Raw genomic sequence first — 19226 nt, 5'->3', positions numbered from 1 at the left:
ACGGCAATGCCTCACATGTGACCAAAAAATACCAGTTGGGTGCATGGCAGGACTCAGAAGGGAAGGAGTGATTTTTGGATTTTGCAGCTCAGATTCTGGTGGAATTTTGGTGGGTGCTATGTCGCATTAGCAAGACCCCCAAAGCACCAATACAGTGGAACCCCCCCACAAGTGACCCCATTTTGCAAACTACACCCCTCAGGGAATTCATCTAGGGGTATAGTGTACATTTCAAACCCCCAGGGGTTTCACCAATTTTGATACAAGTGGGCAGTGAAAATGAAAAATTACATTTTTTTACACAAAAATGCAGTTCTGGCTCAAAATTTTTCATTTTCAGAAGGGATGAAGGAGAAAAAGCACCCCAAAATCTGTGCCCCAATTTCTCCCGAGTACGGCAATGCCTCACATGTGACCAAAAAATACCAGTTGGGTGCATGACAGGACTCAGAAGGGAAGGAGTGATTTTTGGATTTTGCAGCACAGATTCTGGTGGAATGAATGGTGGGTGCTATGTTGCACCAATACAGTGGAACCCCCCCACAAGTGACCCCATTTTGCAAACTACACCCCTCAGGGAATTCATCTAGGGGTATAGTGTACATTTCAAACCCCCAGGGGTTTCACCAATTTTGATACAAGTGGGCAGTGAAAATGAAAAATTACATTTTTTTACACAAAAATGCAGTTCTGGCTCAAAATTTTTCATTTTCAGAAGGTATGAAGGAGAAAAAGCACCCCAAAATCTGTGCCCCAATTTCTCCCGAGTACGGCAATGCCTCATGTGTGACCAAAAAGTGTCAGGACTCAGAAGGGAAGGAGTGATATTTGGATTTTGCAGCACAAATTCTGGTGGAATGTTGGTGGGTGCTATGTCGCATTAGCAAGACCCCCAAAGCACCAATACAGTGGAACCCCCCCACAAGTGACCCCATTTTGCAAACTACACCCCTCAGGGAATTCATCTAGGGGTTTCACCAATTTTGATACAACTGGGCAGTGAAAATGAAAAATTACATTTTTTTACACAAAAATGCAGTTCTGGCTCAAAATTTTTCATTTTCAGAAGGGATGAAGGAGAAAAAGCACCCCAAAATCTGTGCCCCAATTTCTCCCGAGTACGGCAATGCCTCACATGTGACCAAAAAATACCAGTTGGGTGCATGGCAGGACTCAGAAGGGAAGGAGTGATTTTTGGATTTTGCGGCTCAGATTCTGGTGGAATGAATGGTGGGTGCTATGTGGCATTAGCAAGACCCCCGAAGCATGGTGAAATGATGAACCTAAAAATCCATAGATGTGTGGTATATTTTAAAACACTCCTTTATACATAGGCCGGGTTTGTCGGGGCAAGTGTCACACTGGAAAATAGTTTGCTTTCTTATTCCCTTTTTATAGCAAACTTTGCACCTTTTTTGTGTCCTGCCCTTTTTTCCAGTGGAGGGGATTTCATCAGGAAAATGCTGCCCTGGTACAATACGGGGGCCAGTACTAGAAGTACTGGGGCCCTCTGCCTGCTGGTTCCCAAATACTAGGCCCTTTATGACTTCCTCTTGAAAGTGCATAAATGTCCCCCTCCAGAACGGAATAGCACGTAAGCGTTATACAGTGCCATCTGGATGATATACACGGCCAGCTTCTTGTACCAGATTTTTGTTTTCCGCAGGGCACTGTACGGCTTCAGTACCTGATCTGAAAGATCCACTCCGCCCATGTACCTATTGTAATCCAGGATACAATTAGGTTTTGAGGTGTGGGTACTGGTACCTCGTACAGGGACGGAGGTGGTACTGTCTCCGTGAATTGTTGTCAGTATAAGGACATCCCTCTTGTCCTTATATTTGACCAACAACATATTTTCGGTGCATATTCCCCTGCTTTCACCCCTTCTCATTACTTGGGCAATGTGCGTTTTTGGGAGGCCTCTTTGGTTCTTGCGCACAGTACCGCAAGCTGCTGTACCTCTTGAACCAAGGGCCTTAAACAGGGGGATGCTGGTGTAAAAGTTATCCACATAGAGGTGATAACCTTTATCCAGGAAGGGGTGCACTAAATCCCAGACAATTTTTCCACTAACACCTACGAGGGAGGGGGGGCATTCTGGCGGTTCAATTCTTGAATCCTTCCCTTCATATACCCTAAACCTGTGGGTGTACCCTGAGGTGCTTTCACACAACTTATACATTTTTATGCCATACCTTGCCCTCTTACTGGGAAGGTACTGGCGGAATTTAACCCTTCCTTTAAAATGTATAAGGGACTCGTCTATGCAAATGAATTTATCTGGGATGTACATGTCTTCAAATTTGGCACTGAAATGATCAATGACCGGCCTGACTTTGAATAGCCGGTCAAAGGTGGGATCATCTCTGGGTGGGCACTGTGCATTATCGTTGTAATGCAAAAATTTAAGGATCGTCTCAAATCGAGCCCGGGGCATGGCCATACGGTAAAATGGGGTGCTGTACAGAACATCTGTACTCCAATATTGCCTAATTTCTGGCTTTTTTACTATGCCCATATGAAACACCAGACCCCAAAACGTCATCATCTCTACTGCATCTACAGGGGTCCACCTAGCAAATGATGATGTGGGGTTTTGAGCAATAAACTGCTGGGCATATAAATTAGTTTGGTCCACCATTAAATTTATAAAATCATCAGAGAAAAATAATTTGAAAAAGTCAATTTCTCTGAGACCTGTGGAATCAAATTGGATTCCTGGCATGGCCAAAAACTCAGGAACCTGGGGCTCAAAATTGTCTGGTGGTGGGGTCCATACGAGATCAATTATTGGGGGGGGGGTCTCAGCTGCTCTACGGGGGCGTCTTTGAGGGGGTCCCTCATCACCAGAGGAGGAAGAGGAGCTTAAGGCGAATCCTTCAAATTCCCCGCTTGCATCACTGGCTGTGTCAGAGTCAGAAGCAAGCAGGGCATATGCCTCCTCCGCTGAATACATTCTTCTGGATGACTGGGATGACATTTGGGATGACATTTGGGATGCCATTTTTATTTTTGTGTTACTGGTAGTGAAATGTTTCAACACGTGTATAGTGTAGGGGGGGGTACAAACTTTATTTCAACCCGGGGGGTATGTAGTGTGTAGTGTGTATGTAGTGTGCAGAAAAAAAAAATACTTTATACAAAAAAAAAAAATGGAGGGGTTAAAAAAAAAAAAAAATTGAAGGGGTTAAAAAAAAAAAATTGAAGGGGTTAAAAAAAAAAAAAAAAGGTCCTGCGCCAAAAATTGAGCACAGATGTTGGTCAGTAACGTCCGTCACTGAACAGCGCTGAAAGGCAACAGGAATTTGATCAAAAAAAAAAAAAAATAGATCAACCCTGTGCCGAAAAAGATGATCAGTGATGTACGTCACTGATCCGCGCACAGCGGCCACAGGACACCCACAAAATCACAGTGTGTGTAAAAAAAAAAATTAAAAAAAGACCCCACAGCACACACAAAAAAAAAAAAAAGGTGATCAGTGATGCGACACTGATTACCAGTGAGGGGCAGCAGGTGCAACTGACAGTGCAACTGGCAGGTATATATAAAAAAAAAAAAAAACCTCTGCACCCCTAAAAAGTTGCTGATCACCTCAGATATAGTGATCAGCACAAAAGGCGGGGGCAGCAGACACAAAATTTAGCACTCTCTATCACTCTCTGTCGCTATCTCTCTCTATCTCTCTATCTCTCACTATCTAACACTCTATGACACTGCAGCAGCAGCAGTGACAGGTATATATATATATAAAAATACCCTGCGCCCCCAAAAAGTTGCTGATCAGTTAATTTATACTGATCAGCACAAAAGGGGGGGCAGCAGTCAGTTATATAAAAAATATATAGCACAATCTGTCACTATCTCTATCTCTCTCTCTCTATCTCTCTCTATCTATCTATAACTATCACACTGCAGCAGCACAAAATATAGCACTCTCTGTCACTAGGCCTCTCTATCTCTCTCTCTCTATCTCTCTCTATCTCTCTCTATCTCTCTCTATCTCTCTCTATCTCTCTCTCTATAACTATATCACACTGCAGCAGCACAAAATACAGCACTCTCTGACACTATCTGACACTATCTCTCTCTATCTCTCTCTATCTAACTAACGCTATTACACTGCAGCAGCACAAGTTCACAGGAAGTCACAAGTAACAGGATCCAGGAAGCATCCAGCACACTACAAGCACAGATGAAGCAGCCAAGATATTTGCAAGGATCAGGTAAGTATTTTGCAAGGTTCTGGTCAGTATATCGCGGCAGATTGGCACGGTGACCGCACTGCACGCAATTCCAGACCGGAATGGCGTCTGCAGTGCAGTCACCGTTAGTTTAAACCCCCCTCCATGGCTGTGATTGGTCCGTCGGTCCGACGGACCAATCACGGCCTTTGGGGGTGGGCGGGGTGAGGTGGGGTGACACCAGTGTCACCCTTACACCCCGCGGTGATTGGTGCTGTACTTTACAGCACCAATCACCTCCGATCGCGTGTCACCGGCGAACGTTATTCGCCGGTGACACAGAAAACGCTGTAATTGGCTGTTCACACTGAACAGCCAATCACAGCGATCGCCGACGGGGGGGCGGCATCGCAGCCCCCCCTGGGCATGCACGGACATGTCTGCTGTCAGGGACAGCAGACATGTTGAAACTGTCACCGCGTCTATAGACGCGGTGACAGTTAAATGCCATGACGTACATTTACGCCATGTGTCGGGAAGTACTTCCCGACCATGACGTAAATGTACGTCAATTGTCGGGAAGGGGTTAAAGATTATGTCATTTTAAATAGGGCTTTTTTCTTCAGCACACTGCATAGATTTCATCATGGCTATTACAACATTTAATAAAATATTAATAATAAGGACAAGACATTTATGTTTTTATGTACATATTTTAATCATATGTACAATAAAGTGATTTTCACTATATACGTACTTGTATAGCATATAATGTATACGTACTTGCATATAATGTATAATGCGTATATTGTATATGTATAATTGCGTATAATGTATAGGTACTTGTGTAGCATATAATGGATGTCACATATCACATGATTACATTCCCCAATGAGCTTGTTTTTTGGCATCATGTGTGAAAAACGGGTCTGTGCTGTTCACACTGATGTACACCCGTGTATTACCCAGGAAAAACCCTGCAAAAAAACCTGTGTCTAATTCCCGGGGCATAACACCCGGGAATTTCTCAAAGACCCTTTCACACTGAGACAGGACACGGGAATTTTCAGCTTGCCCTGGGAAATACCCGGGTTTTTGCGGCAGTGAGAACGGGGTATTATTTACATAAACGTATAGCCGCTCCCCTGTATGACGACAATGTTGATTGGAAGCTGAACCTATAATGATGACCTGTTGTATAACTACATGTCTGGGCTTCCATTTCAGGGAGGGATTTGCCTCTCGATACATTAATTAACCCTTTGCAGTCTAAAAAATGTCCCTGGATTCTGATTAAACCATCTGTGCTGAAGCCTGGATATCACTAAAACCTGCACTGTTGGTGTGCCTTGAGGGCCGTGGTTGGGAATGCCTGGCCTAGTACTGTACCTACACCTAATACTCCCCTTGCATATCCTAACCCTTAACCCTCCGCTGCTGCAGCCTAAACCTGACCCTCTAGTTTATGCAGAATGTCTACATTTCACATGTTGACATGGTGGACACATCAACATTCTGCAAATGTTTAATGTTAACATTTCAACAATGATGACATAATGTCAGTTAACATGTAAATGCTGACACAATGGCTTCATCTCATCCTGAATACATGTAAGAATGCTAGGTAATATATGTGTGCGGATCATGTGGTTGAATATAATTAGGGCGACAGTAGGGGTGACATGCAGGGCCGGCGCCACCACTAGGAAGCTTTAGGCATTTGCCTGGGGTGCCGGCCACTTGAGGGGGGCACTTGGGAGCAGCCACCCCCCCCCTCAGTGGAGCCTGGTGAGCGGCACCCCTCTGGACCTGGAGAAGGTCGGCAGCGGGTGAGCTGCACCTTCCCCTTGTGGAGCTAGGGGAGTGTCACCGCCCCCCCCCTTGGAACAGATCGGCTCCCTTCCCGTTTCCCACCCACCGTGTAGCCGGCCCTGGTGACACGGCATAGGTCCAATGGGTCATTAGGTAGACATGGAAAAAGCAGACATGGGCAAAAGGTCAACACGGGAAATGTCAACACAAAGAAGGTTGACAATTTTTGGAGAGGGGGGCCAGTTACAATGCAATCTGGGTGGGATCTTACCACCCAGGAAATGCAATCCTATCACAGGGCAGCATAATATCCCCCATAGCAACCTGCGGCTGACGGAGGTGTCTGAGATCCTTGCTGCAGTCCCTCCCAGGTATATTCAGGCAGGAGTGCTGGCCGGTCGGCTGGGCTCCAGTAAAATGGAGGGTGTGTGGCCACAGGGAAGGGCTTCTGGGAGGGGGACAGGGGAGAGAGGCTGTGCTCAGGGCTGGATTAAGGGGGGGGGGGCACAGGGGGTCAGTGCCCCTGGGCCCCCATCTATCTAGGAGCCCCCTGTGGTTGGCATGTATTTAAAAAAAAAAATTTTTGCATGGCAGTGGGGTAGTGCTGCAGCTATCTGCCAATGTGACAATGATTAATGGTGCTGAGCATTGGGAGCCAAGGCACACTGACTGCTTTACTGGGAGTTGACGAAGTCCCATGAGACTTTGCACAAGAGGTCAGATGCTGAGAGACTTGTGCTGATCTCTGCTTGGTGGAGCTCATCATATGCTTCTTAGGCCCATGGAGGACAGCAGCAGTGGCCTCGTCATGGGAGGGTTTTAATCATAGGCAGCGCTGAGCCTGTCAGGGCTCCTACAGAGTAAGGTACAGAGGGATAAACACAGGCTTTTCATGTGGTATTTTATAAATATATATATATAAATGGTCCGAAACGTTGCACAACTGCACACACTGAGTATGTGAGTTTTCTTAAGCAGAGAGCAGAGGAGAGTGCCGGAGATCGTATATGTGTATATATATATATATATATATATATATATATATATATATATATATATATATGTTTATATTAATCCCCCCCCCCCCCCCCTGCAGTTACCCATTGACCACGTTTATACTGACTTTACTCTGTGTTTTGACAGTGTAATATTCTCCCGTGGAGTTTGTAGCCAGTAAAGACAAGTGCAAGGGGGCCCCCCTGTCTAAAGTGAACCTGGGCCCCCCTGTCTAAAGTGACCCGGGCCCCCCGAAGGCTTAATCCGTCCCTGGCTGTGCTGTGGCAGCAGCCTGTCATCTCTTTCCTTGCTGCCCAGCTCCCCAGGGAGCTGGGCAGCAAGGAAAGAGATGACAGGCTCCCTCCCACCCTCTTGACAACACTGCATTCAGGGGATACTGAATCTTTGCAGCCAACCCCTAAAAACACTGCAGATATTACATGATGAATGGTCCCCGGGGCCACATGTATCCCCAACTATTGCACCAACGCTGCGCTTGCCCCAGATTACTCTTCCCAATCGATTTACATGGATGGTAACAGATTATAGAGTGTACAAAAGACCCCGACTTGTATCGGCCAGAGGTGTGCATACCTCCCAACTTTTGATCTGAAGAAATAGGGACACTCGCGCGGCGAAGAGGGGGGGGGGGGGGGCGTATGCAAATGAGGGTGCGGCTTATGCTAATTAGCCGCGACCTCATTTTCATACGAGAATAGACGCTGTGCGCATGCGCACAGCGTCTATTCTACTAGATTGGGGGGTCTCCCAACTGCCACCCCCCGCAGCGGGACAATGCCTGCCGCGGGTGGGACAGGACCCGAAAATCGGGACTGTCCCTCTAAAATCCTGACAGTTGGGAGGTATGGGTGTGTTGACTACTGTTATGTTGGGTATTCCCATCAGGCCAGTGAGTGGCAGGCATGTTGCGATTTTAGTCTCATACTAAAGGCCCCCATACACTAGCCGATTTTGGTCAGATTTCAGCCAGATCAGTCGGATCTGGCCGAAATCGGACCAAAATCGGCTAGTTTTGATGTCCCCTCAGATCCGATGCGCGGTCCCGTGCGCATCGGATCTGCGTCGGGTGGTCGGACCTGCTGCACGTCCGACCACCCGACTTGGGACCTAGTGGGGCGGTGGAGGGAGCAGGGGGGGCTGGGGACGCTGCGGGGGACACGTCTGTGTCCCCCGCTGCTGGGGACAGCGTCTGTGCGGCGAGAAGGTAGAGGGAGCAGGGGGGGCTGGAGACGCTGCGGGGGACACAGGCTGCATAGAGCCGGGCAGGGGGAGCCGGCCGGGAGCTGTCAGTAATGAATAAAAAAAAAAGCCCATACAATGAATGGGCGGCCTGTGATTGGCTGAGCGCTCTCTCAGCCAGTCAGCAATTGGCTGAGAGAGCGCTCAGCAGCCAATCACAGGCTGCCCATTCATTGTATGGGCTTTTTTTTTTATTCATTACTGACAGCTCCCGGCCGGCTCCCCCTGCCCGGCTCTATGCAGCCTGTGTCCCCCGCAGCGTCTCCAGCCCCCCCTGCTCCATCTACCTTCTCGCCGCACAGACGCTGTCCCCAGCAGCGGGGGACACAGACGTGTCCCCCGCAGCGTCTCCAGCCCCCCCTGCTCCCTCTACCTTCTCGCCGCACAGACGCTGTCCCCCGCAGCGTCCCCAGCAGCGGGGGACACAGATGTGTCCCCCGCAGCGTCCCCAGCCCCCCTGCTCCCACCAGCTCTCACCTCTTAGCCCCCCCCCCCCCCCCTGCTCCCCGGGTTTTTTACATGTGATAAATCGAGACGATTTATCACATGTAAAAAATGGCACATCAAGTGCCAATCTAATCAAGCTCCCCCGGGGAGCAGCCGGGGAAGCTCAGGGGGAAGTCGGGGGCGACTTGTCCTAAGGACAAGTCGCCCTAGTGTATGGGGGCCTTAAGGGCTCCCCCAAATCGGGGGGTTTGCAGTGCTGGGGGTGGGGCTTGATGATGTCTACATCAGTCCCCACCCCCAGAAGTGACAGTCTCCTCTCTGGGCTTCTCCCTGGCCCTTATTCTGGTTGGTGCGGTCGAGCCGCATATGCGGCTCCGACCGCACCAGACGAATCCCCGCCTACAAGACGGATCGGCACGGCCGTCCGTACACGGACGGCTGCCGATCCGCATGAAAATGGTGGAGGCGTACGCCTCCACCATGGTGGGAGCTGCCCCCTGCATTCGATGGTCGTCGACCATCGAAGGCAGGTCCGCACGCCGCGGCAGCTCCCGCAAGCTGAGACCACACGGACAATCGTCCGTGTGGTAGCTTGTATGGGGGCTGAAAGCTGACATCCGGCGACGTCAGCTTTCCGCCCCCATGAGTTGCGTCATGGCCTCATTACCATGCGTACGCCCCGCGTTTGCATGGGAACGCCCATGAAACGCGGGGCGTATACATAGGGAAATGAGGGCATGAAGCCCCTCACGCCCCTATACGCCCCCTTTGCGGCGTACAAACGTTATGTGCGGCGAATTCGCCTGCACATGCGCAGATTGACCTCTGCGCATGTGCAGACGGAAAACATCGGCGGTACGGCCGCACGCGGGCCGTACCGCACGAACCAGAATAAGGGCCCCTGAGAGGAAACTTTAAAAGTAGGCAAGTATGCGGCACTGCTGTATGCACACACAGGCCACTAATATGGGACCATTGGGGGATGTGCATTACACCCTCTACACAAACTCTGCTGAACTTCCTCTCTCTGCCTGTGTTCTCTTCTCTCAAAGTAGCAGAAAATTCACACAAAGTTCAGCCTGATCGAATAGGCCTGACCCAAGTACTTCCTACAATGTACACTCACTGGGGCAGATGTAACAAGTGCAGAGAGAGTAATATCCCTTTCACACCAGAAATGCAGAGACAAACCCGGGAATGACAAGCAGGGACAATCCCAGGTTGGGACCCATTCACACATGCTTTTGAAGCAGGGACAACCCGGGTCGGCACCTTTCACACTGAACCCGGGATGACCCAGCATTTCTATTAGAATAGCATTGAAAATGGCCTTTTTTAGGCTCACATTAGATTATTGATTATTTATAATTAAGACACAAAACATTTGTAGTGTTTCAGCCTCTGTTTACTTGCGTAAAACAAATTAAAAGGCATATGAAAGAATCTTCACCTCTAATGATTAATAGCTCTCTCACCTCCTCATTTGTTCAAGACATGGCACACATTGCAGGCTTTCAGGGGTTAAAATGAACTTCTGGGGTCTGTGGTGCTACAGAACATGCACACTGTCTCCCTGCACGCTGTATGCTGCCTCTGGGCGTGTCTGTGAGCGTCACCACAACAGGAAGTTGCCCTGCTAGCAAATCAGCACTAGCAGAGGCAACACGGGAAGCAGGGACATGTCCCTGCACCTTACACACCAGCCAGTAACCCTGGAAGGACCCGGGAGCAACCCTGCTACCTAGCAGGGTTGAATTGCTGGCAAATTAACCCGGGAATTTGTCCCTGGAACCTTTCACACCAGAGCTAGGTCCATTAGAGAGACAATTTACTTTTGCAAGTGAACCAGAATCAGGGCCTCAGTTTCTAGCCCATCTACCTTATTCTCTGCAGTGCAGCCATGCGCAGCACACTCTCTGTGGCCCCACACACACACAGTAAACACTCTATAGCATGGGTCCTCAAACTGCGGCCCTCCAGATGTTGTAAAACTACAAATCCCAGCATGCCTTGCCACAGTTTCAACACTCCCTTATAGCAAAACTGTGGCAATGCATGCTGGGATTTATAGTTTCACAACATCTGGAGCGCCACAGTTTGAGGACCCATGCTCTATAGCCCCCCCCACACACACACAGTGCACACTCTCTACAGCCCCACACACACAGTGCACACTCTCTACAGCCCCGCACACACAGTACACACTCTCTACAGCCCTGTACACACTCTCTACAGCCCCGCACACACACAGTACACACTCTCTGCAGCCCCACACACACACAGTACACTACACACTCTCTACAGACCCGCACACACAGTACACACTCCATATCCATATCCGTGCACACACAGTACACACACCTCTAGCATGACAGCATATGAAACATACCTTTCTCCTGTACTGGCAGTTCTTCTCTATAGTTGCGTGACGTCACTAGTGCCGGGCAATAAACGTTATTGTACGGTGGCTACAGGCAACATGAAGCGGCTGGCAGGCAGGTTAGACCGGAGAGTCCTCTTGGCTTCTTCACTTTGTGGCAGTAGCTGCGGGAGGCGGGCAGTGACCCTGAATGACCCTTTCACTTCGGCAGAGTGTGGCTGACACTTCTTCATTCACATGGGAGCTCACACTCAGTTGTATTTTGGCAGCTGCAATGGGGCTGGAGAAAGATTTAACAGTGCAACCAATGGTGGTATCTATAGCTGCACCAGGTGGTATTACAGCATCTGCAGATGCTCAATGTAGGTGTCTGATTCCTGGCACATTTATATGCACACTTCATGGGAAGGGCTTTGTAGCGGCACCTGTATAAAGTCCCACTAGATGATCCCCCTCCCACGCACACAGGGGTGGAGGAGAGAGAAGAATGGCTCAGCAACCAGAATGTGAACCCAGTGACCCTGCTGAGACACATACCTGTAATTCACCTGCACAAACTCCCTGAACCCAGCAACAGCAAAGACAGGTCCGACCTCATAGATTTGTATCATTCGTGATCAACTCTTTGGGTTAAAGGTAAAAGGTCAGGTATATTTGTTTGCTAAAACTTTCTGCAATAAAGCTCAAAACTTTAATCCCTTTAGTCCTAAATACTGATAACCTGAAACTCAGCCCTGGGATTACTGGGTGAATCTCGTCTTCGGCAAAAATACATTGTTCGACAGCTGCAAACCCGCCATGCACCTCCATTGCATAGTTGCCGACCCTCCTGCATTCTGCGGGAGACTCCCTGAAATAGTAGTAATCTCCCTATCTCCCTGAAGAGTCTAGCAATCTCCCTGATTTCACCTTACCCACATTATGCAGTTGTTACATTTTTTGGGTAAAAAAAAAAAATAAGAGATGTATACATTCAATGGAATCATCAGTGCATTGGTTTTAAAGCCCAGTGTGATCCCTATGGCTACGTGCATATTAAATAAGGTTTCTCGTGACCACTTATATGGAACCAGGAGTAAAACACAATACATGAACAAGCCCTGACACTTATCAGTGTCTTTTCTTCAACAAGTACAGCTTTGGGGATCATCTACATGTGGACATTGGTGGATTCGGGGGGGGGGAATTCCCCTTTTAATTTCTGACATTTTGTAGCTGAGGACCGTGACTTTCCAACGAGCCCGCGCCCGCGTCGCTAGCCTCCCAGGAATGTAATGGACATTATGGTGTATGGCTTGACATGTAATGGGCATTATAGTGTAAATTTTTAATGCGTGCTTTTGGCATGCAATGTCCCTGTTCATGAAGCATATTGTGAATTTTGGCTCAATCCGTGTGGCATTATGTGAATTTTGGCTCAATCTGTGTGGCATTATGTGAATTTTGGCTCAATCCATGTGGCATTATGTGAATTTTGGCTCAATCCGTGTGGCATTATGTGAATTTTGGCTCAATCCGTGTGGCATTATGTGTAAGAGGCAAGTATAATGGGGGTCTAGTATTTTCTTGCATAATGTGTAGAATTTGTGTATGGTGTGGTACACTCAAGGACACGCCCTCTTTTGAGTGGCCACACCCCATTTTCCAAAGTGCGCCTTCGGCACACGCACAACTGCATCCTTTACCTTTGTCGCCAAGGTGGGCCTGTGTACTTTAAACACCAGGGCCTATTTTCTGCCCTCTCGCTCTGCTCTCCTCTCTCTGACTGCTCTCTTGGCATGTACACTGGCACCACTAACACCCCCCTCCCCCTCCCACACCCTCTCCTATCATGGTGCCCCCCCCCTGTCATTTTCTCCTGGATCCGCCCCTGCATGTGGCTGTAAGTCATTTTTATGGCACGCCTCTCAGATGTATCAGTACACATCCGCGCCTCTAGGTGTCATCTTTACCATCTCCCTGACATGCTTTTTCAAAAGTAGGCAGGTATGCTCAATTTGCCAGTGCTCCCAGCATTTCTAAGTACCTCAATTTGCAGGACAGGACAGAAACAGGAGTTAATATTGTCTTTATAGCATTTAGCACAGCCCCCTCCTTGAAGACTGTGGGAATTGCCGTACTGGGGGGCGGGTCTTGATGACATCTATTCCAGCTCCCCCCCAAAGTGCTTCTGACAATCTCTGCTCCGGGCTTCTCCCGAAGAGGACACTTTAAAAGTAGGCAAACCTGATACTATGGAGGTAACCTGTGCACCCTGTGGTAAACTCAGCTAAACTCCCGGCACGCTTTGCATCTCTTCCTACACTTTGAATCTTTACTACTCTTTTGGAGTCTCCTGCATTTTTGGAAGATGAGGTAAGTATGTTTTAGGATAAATTATTTTTAAACAATTTATTTATTTATTAATAGTTTCTTATATAGCGCACACATATACCGCAGCGCTTTACAGAGAAAATTTGAACAATCAGTCCCTGCCCCAATGGAGCTGACAATCTATGTTCCCTACCACATGTACATGCACACACAGACATTCTAGGGTTAATTTTTATTGGGAGCCAACTAGCCTACCAGTATATTTTTGGAATGTGGTAGGAAACTGGAGTACCCGGAGGAAACCCACGCAAGCACGGGGAGAATATACAAACTCCACACAGTTAGAGCCATGGTGGGAACTGAACCCATGACCTTGGTGCTGTGAGGCAGTAATGCTAACCAAAGTGGAATGAGACCACATGGCGATGTGGCTGTATAGTAGGGATGGCCATCGACAATCGATGATTTGAAATCATTGATGGTTTGTGGCCGATGTTGAATACTTTTGCCATCGATGTGGGAGTACCAGATGGTTTCCCTACATCGATGGCAAAGGAGAAGCGATGTTTCCTCTTTTTTTTTTTTCAAGCTGCCGGGACACAGAGCATAGCTCCACCCCCCCCCACCCGGAAGTCCCGCCCCCGTGTTCTGATTGGCCCACGGGCCATTCATTCAAATATAATGGATGACCATCGATAGCTAAAATTATCAATGGTTATCCATCAAATAGTTTGCCACTATCGATGGCTGGGTGCAGAATTGCCATCGATGGTGTCTGCACCGATGGCCATCCCTACTGTATAGTGGGGAATCACGATAACACAATTTTGATGCCACACCCCCATACAGCCCACCTCCCCCCAGCCACACCCCTTATGCACCTACACCAAAGTATGTAAGTAAAACTAATATAGTTGAAATAACAATGTAGGCAGGCTGTGGTTCCTGTCTCTGGTCCCCTAGAAACTGTCAGGAGGATGTACACTTGGCATCTACGCAAGCGCCACACAATTCTAGCGCCCTTTGTGCAGGGGCAGGCTAGGATGTGGGGCATGTGCCACCCGAGTTGGCAATCATAATCCAGAATCCTGCAGCCAGACAGTGAACGTCTATCAGCTTGTTGATTGGTAGACGACTGGAGATATGCATACCTCCCAACTGTCACGATTTTAGAGGGACAGTCCCGATTTTCGGGTCCTGTCCCGCTGTCCCACCCGCGGCAGGCATTGTCCCGCTGCGGGGGGGTGACAGTTGGGAGACCCCCAATCTAGTAGAATAGACGCTGTGCGCATGCGCACAGCGTCTATTCTCGTATGAAAATGAGGTTGCGGCTAATTAGCATAAGCCGCGCCCTCATTTGCATACGCCCCGCGAGTGTCCCTATTTCATACGGACAGAAGTTGGGAGGTATGGATATCCACCAATCACAGTGCTGACAGCAATTCGCTGTATGGAGGCATGTGGACAGTTAGTGCAGAACTGCAGGAGGTGGGAGAAATATATCGGTACTCTTTACCTAGCACGGCGCCCACGATCTTGATCGTGGGCATCGTGAGGTAAAAAATCGCGTCGGTCGCGTCGTATGCGGGCTAAAGATGCCCGGACACGACGCGACCGACGCGATGTCCACGATTTCCCATTGAAAACCATGTTAAACATGGACATCGCGTCGGTCGCGTCGCGGCCGGCCATAAATGTGCACACGATGGCCGCGACGCGATGCCCACGATTTGCCATAGGAATCAATGTTAAAAGGCCCGATGGACACGATTTTCATGTTAAATGGCTGAATGGACCCGATTTTAGCATAGGAAACAATGTTAAATGGGCCTTAGAGCCCAAATACTTACCCTGAACTCTGAAATGGCCACCCCAATTGTTTACGCCACCCCACGATCAACGTCAACCCGAAGCGTGGCGAGCGGCGGCGGTACGCGTCCTCCGACCTTTTCATGCCCTACTATCCACGTCGGCGTGGAGTTGAGAATAGAAAAGTGTGACGAGCGCAGCGAGCCACCGAGCCCGAAGCGTGGCGAGGGGACGCGGATACCTTCACAGTTATACGCGTCCCCTCGCGGGCTTCACAGGTGTCCGTGGCGACGCGGACACCTGTGAAGCCCGCGAGGGGACGCGTTTACCTGTGAAGGTATCCGCGTCCCCTCGCCACGCTTCGGGCTCGGTGGCTCGCTGCGCTCGCCACACTATTCTATTCTCAACTCCACGCCGACGTGGATAGTAGGGCATGAAAAGGTCGGAGGACGCGTACCGCCGCCCCTCGCGGGCTCGCTGCGCTCGCCACGCTTCGGGTTGACGTTGATCGTGGGGTGGCGGTAACAATTGGGGGGGCCATTTCCCAGTCAAGGTTGCCTATTTGGCCTCTGTGGCCCATTTAACATTGTTTCCTATGGCCACATCGGGTCCATTGAGGCATTTAACAGTAAAATCGCGTCGGTCGGGCCATTTAACATTGATTGCTATGGGAAATCGGGTGCATCGCGTCGCGGGCATCGCGGGTACATTTATGGCCGGCCGCGACGCGACCGACGCGATTTCCATGTTTAACATGGGTTTCAATGGGAAATCGCGGGCATCGCGTCGGTCGCGTCGCGGCCAGACATAAATGTACCCGCGATGCCCGCGATGGGCGCCGTGATAGGTAAAGAGTACCAATATATCAAATAAAAGGCGGGTAAATACCCGGGTGTATAGCTGTGCACAGGGTCTACCATGCCATTCAGACAGCCGTGATTGTGGTAAGAACAGCTGCTTGGATGAGGTATTCCTTAGTTGGGTGCACTCTCTGCAGGCAATGATATATGACGATGCCCTGTCAGAGCAGTTGACACTGCTGCGTCTATTCTTGGAGACAGGGCCGGCAACAGAAATCATGGGGCCCGGTACATGGACATCTCCAGGCCCCCTCCCCCAAAAAACCCTCTTCACATATATGTGTGTATGTGTGTGTGCTTGTATGTGTCTATTTTTTTCTGATAGATAGATAGATAGATAGATAGATAGATATTTCAGAGTGATGATAGATAGGAACTCTTCCCCCTCCCCCAAGGCACTTACCTGGTTAATTAAAATGGTGGAGTAGACATTAAGCAGGTTCTCTGGACTTTTTTCCTGCAAATCTTCCCCAGGCTCACACTCCTCCGTTAAGCTCCTCCCCTTTTTTCTGTACTCATTATTTTTCCTGGGGGAAACCCTGGCTTCTCATTGGTGGGCGGCGGCCATCTTTGTGTAGTCTGTATGGGGGCAGCCATCTTCTTTTAGCTCCTGCTGCATGCTCAGCACTGCAGCATACGAGGGCAGAGCCATCCTCTGCCTGGCTTCCGCAGCTAGACAGCGAATACTTATACCAGGTGACAGGTAACCGAGATGGGGGATAGCTCTGCATGTGGTGTCCGGTATCCGGGAGAGTTGTCCACCTTTCTGGGGGGCTGGGAGGCAACCCTGCTTACAAGTCATGTTTCACCCATTGTGTCACAGTCTGTGACTCAGCTGCTTAATTTATAGTCAAATAAAATCTGACCAGTATGTTGTATATCTTAAGGGTTTAGGACCTTGTTGTTAATATCTACTACATTTAATCAGAACTACAATCAGCTGCACTGTCACCTACTGAGGTACTTTAGGAACCATGTATTCAGTGTAAGGACACCATGATGTCTGTATGTAAAGGCCCCCATACACTATGCGATTTTGGGACGATTTCTTCCGATTTCGGCACTTTGGGCCGATAACCATGTGAAATCGCAGATGTGTGACATCTGATCCGATCCGATGCGCGGTCCCGTGCGCATCAGGGATGTCGGACGGTCAGCACATAAGATCACGTCCGACCTCCAGACTGACCGGGGGAGCAGCAGCGCTCATAAGGGGGACGCCGGAGCGGGCAGCGGGTCCTGACGCTTTAGCTAGCTGGCGGCGCCGGCGGTGGTGAGTGCTGACCTGGCCGGGCGGTGTGTGTTCACAGACATCAGCAGCGGGACGGGCAGTGCAGTGGCGGACTGGCAGGTATTAGATTTTTAAAATACCTTTCAAATGACTGGCTGTTCTCTGATTGGCTGAGAGCTCTCCCTTGTGAGGCCACGCCCTTCCCTTGTGGGGCCACGACCCCTTTTGACGCTGTGGGGGCATGGCCCAGCCCCGCTGGCTGTGGGAATAGACACTGCATCTATTTAGCACTGCTCAGAAGCTGACAGGGGGGACATTTCCAGCTGTGAAGACATTTTTGTACATCTCTGTATCTCTGAATCCATTTGCATACCTCCTGACTGACCTGCTTTCCACCCAGGGCTGGCAGTGCCCCACGGTGGGATTTGGGAGGGGGGTGGCAGTTTGGAGTCCCTAATGCTAACCACTGCCTAACAGAGCATGTGCACAGCGTCTATTCCCGGAGACCGAGGGGCTGGGGGGGTATGGCCAGCAGCACTCAGAGCGCAGCCACAGCGGGGAAAACAGGGCGTGGCCTCACTAGGGTACTGCAATCACAGGCCCAATCGCTTGAGCGAGAGGCCACGCCCACTGCATGCAAGGGTCCCTCCTCCACTGCCACCAATGTTGGGAGTTATGTTCTACCCCAGCACCATCACCCTCAGTTCTCCCATAGGTGCCTGCTCTCCCTTCTCCCCCAGGACAGTAGTGTTCACTATGGGCCTTATTTTGGTTCATTCTTTCTGACAAAATCCTTCTTAGATGGACAAAACCATGTGCACTGCAGGGGGGGCAGATGTAACATGTGCAGAGAGAATTAGATTTGGGTGAGTAATTTTGTTTCTGTGCAGGGAAAATACTGACTGCTTTATTTTTACACTGCAATATAGATCTCACTTTGAAGTAAAACCCCACCCAAATCTAATTCTCTCTGCACATGTTACATCTGCCCCACCTACAATGCACATGGTTTTGCCCATCTAAGAAGGATTTTGTCAGAAAGAATGAACCAAAATAAGGCCCTATGAGAGGAAGATGGGATCCGGGGGGATGCACAAAATTCCAGTCTCTGGAACGCTGCCAGATTGTATGTACAATGGAGCTCACTGCCAGCTGCCTCAGCATTTATCTGACCATTCTGGAACTCCCTCTAATTAACCTTTATACCCACTAATCAATTTAAACATTAACATTTTCCTCCTTCAATACATAGGAAAGGAGCCTCTATAATGCCTCGTATACCACAGGAGAGTACGGGGAGGCCAAGGCTGTTATACTACGTGTCATTGTTGTATGACACAAGAATCATATACAGTATGTGTGCAGAAACATGAATCCTTCCTATACAAAGTGCGCTGACCTGGGCCGCTTCTCCCGGGTGTAAAGATTGTACTCTGGGACGGTGGTCAAAGTGGAAATTTGAAGTGGGGATATGGAAAAGTTAAGGCTGTAGTTACGTGCACGCCAATGGTGCGCACGCTTCAGAAAAAGGGGATGTACGCCAGAAAAAGGGGGATGTGGACGCTTCAGAAAAAGGGGAGTGTCATTTAGTGAACCAAGCCATATACCCCTTATACACATTGGGCCTTATTTTGGTTTGCATGGGGGAGCGATGTTTTGTTAATGCATATTTTTGCGCATGTGCTGGAGGGAAGATGGCCCTGCTCTGAGGCGCTTACTATCTAGTAGGAAGGGGAGACAGACAGATTACATGAGGTTAGGGATGGCCATCGTCGATTCAAAATCATCGATGGTTTATGACCGATGTTGAATACTTTTGCCATTGATGGGGAGAACCAGAATGGTTTCCCTCCATCGATAGCACTGCAAAACCAATGTTTTGCTTTTGGTTTTCTTTCAAGGTGCCTGGACGCAGAGCATAGCTCCGCCCGCT

At 49.3% G+C, this 19226-nt stretch overlaps 1 protein-coding gene across 3 annotated transcripts in view; it reads right to left on the bottom strand.

Annotated features, from left to right (window-relative positions):
* ACP5 (acid phosphatase 5, tartrate resistant) overlaps positions 1 to 16571 on the bottom strand; it is a 35362-nt gene extending 18791 nt beyond the window's left edge. The window contains exon 1 of one of the 3 annotated variants that reach the window (XM_083185198.1): positions 16466 to 16571. The gene's annotated coding sequence lies outside the window, so the exon portion shown is untranslated. Of the gene's footprint in view, positions 1 to 11089; positions 11507 to 16465 lie in introns of those variants that run through there. The other 2 variants (XM_083185194.1, XM_083185196.1) reach the window with 2 other exon arrangements.
* Between the last annotated feature and the right edge of the window lie 2655 nt (positions 16572 to 19226).

The sequence above is a fragment of the Crinia signifera genome, chromosome 4 (assembly GCF_055691185.1).
Source record: "Crinia signifera chromosome 4, ASM5569118v1, whole genome shotgun sequence".
NCBI classification, from domain to species: Eukaryota; Metazoa; Chordata; class Amphibia; order Anura; family Myobatrachidae; genus Crinia; species Crinia signifera.
This window is presented reverse-complemented; position numbering and strand designations above follow the sequence as displayed.